The sequence below is a fragment of the Orbicella faveolata genome, unplaced genomic scaffold (genome assembly GCF_042242905.1).
Source record: "Orbicella faveolata isolate gen_17 unplaced genomic scaffold, um_ofav_v1 contig_48, whole genome shotgun sequence".
Classification (NCBI taxonomy): Eukaryota; Metazoa; Cnidaria; class Anthozoa; order Scleractinia; family Merulinidae; genus Orbicella; species Orbicella faveolata.
In genome coordinates, this window is record NW_028301578.1 from 13603028 (window position 1) to 13605000 (window position 1973).

At 35.7% G+C, this 1973-nt stretch overlaps 1 protein-coding gene across 1 annotated transcript in view; it reads left to right on the top strand.

The window, feature by feature from the left end:
• Positions 1-1584: 1584 nt before the first annotated feature.
• Positions 1585-1973, top strand: part of LOC110039764 (uncharacterized) — a 9947-nt gene continuing 9558 nt past the window's right edge. The window contains exon 1 of the mRNA XM_020744916.2: positions 1585-1753. The gene's annotated coding sequence lies outside the window, so the exon portion shown is untranslated. The remainder of the gene's footprint in view (positions 1754-1973) is intronic.

The window sequence follows — 1973 nt, forward strand, 5'->3', positions numbered from 1 at the left end:
CATGATTCGGCAAGACTGCAGAAAGAAGACTGTTTTTCTTCAGTAAAACGTTCTTTGGTTTAAGTTTGTTAGTATTTTAAAACCTAAAGTGTTTTCTTTTTTTTCAAAAAATAGTTAAATGATAGTTCGACCGAGATGATTTTCGAAACTATTTTTTTTTTGTCAATCCTAATCTAATCTCCTTACTTTGTCATACATTTTCTATTTTTTTTTTGTTGGGATAGTTTGATTCAAATCAAGAGGTTTGTTTGTCATGACCATCTTACATTAATTCGCATCAAAAAGCTTGAATTGGAAACGGCATTTTTGCGATAACAGTCTTACCATGATCTTTTTTCACCTGGCCGTCAGAGAGTTTGATGTCGTTTTCTCAGGATCAACGAGGAAAGTCAGTGAAAACAAACGTTTTCAAGGCAATAATATATTAATGAACGATAACAAAACCTTATGATCTCCACTTAAGACTTTGTATCTACTTCCCCAGTTTCTAATTAATCGTAAGTGATTGAGGCTCTGTGCATGTGGTACGTTGTTGTCAACTGCTACGGAAACTTGTGTTTTTCATCATGGTAAAGCTTTGACTTCGGAACTGCAGTTGACCTTGGCAGCAGAAATGATTATTTCAAAATGCTTGTCTCCGATCATCTCTCCTTCAACTATATTTGCGTCCTGAAACTCAAGAGAGTGTTGTAAAGAAAACAAAACTATCTTGATTTATTTTCACCGTGTTAGTATTTTGCTGTTCACCCTCACGAAAGGGATTCGATTCTTCTGAATTTTGAACCACCATTCCTCCCGGACACTCGTGGTCTGTGGTCATTACAAGAAGAATTTCTTCTGAACTGAAAAGTGTAACGTGTGCTTCCCTCATTCAGTTTCTGATCGCCCGATCCATAGTTAAAGTTGTATCAGATAAAAAAAAATTATACAAGGTTTATTTATCTAGTTCGGTTAGTTCGTTATGTAACGCACGTTCAGCAGGTTCAGTATATGCACGTACGTGTAGCGTGATATATGTGATATCAATACCAAAACTGATATTTGCATCATTGTTGATATCGAAATATAGCCCAATGCACACTATATAGCTTGGCACATTTAAAAACCTCTCGCTCAGAGTTTTCTTTTTACCTCAAAAAACTTGAAAAAATAATGAAGGTTAAAGTGTGACTTATCTAACAAATTGGAAACCAAATGTATGAGTTTTCACGAAGTTTTTACGTTTAAGTTTTTTCTAGAAGTTGCCCGGCCGTCTTTGCGGAAAAAGAAAATGCTTTCTTGCCTTACGTTCTTGGTCCTTCTATTAGATTTTGTTTTTGCAATTTACTATCAACAGCTAGGAAAGGAGTTTATCACGTTTCATGTTACAATCAAACGTTCGTCAGCTCACACTTTCTTAATTAACGAACAAAAGTTTGATCTGAAACATGATTGATTTGCCGAACCTTCAAATCTGATTTGAAGTAAGATGACAGATGTTCTAATGTGAAGGACAAGTGTAGTGACGCCATGATGTCACGGAAATGGCCCTAGCACTCAACATCCGTCAGTCTTGACAAACTTCATTTCATAAATGAACTTCACCGGAATAATATTTGCAAAACAATGGTTGAGTCTGTTACACAGAACGTGTCTAGTTACGGCTTAGCAGTGCTAGAAAGGTGCTAAGAAAAGATCCATTAAAAACAACACGATCAAAGGCTAGCTGCCTATATCGACGTTGAAAACCGTTGCAATTTCTACGTCGTAGAAGGTTAGTGAATGCATTAATTTTCCGCAGATCCAGAGAGACTTAACGTATTAAACACCGCTACAACACGAGATTTCTAGTACCTTATGGGCCGATTATTTAAGAGGTAAAAAGGTAGCCTTTTTATTTTATTCTTTTTGTTTGGAAGAAATTTATGACATATAAGAACTGCGAAAGTTGGTAATTCTAAATGATATATGTTACACTAATGTCTCGATCCCTT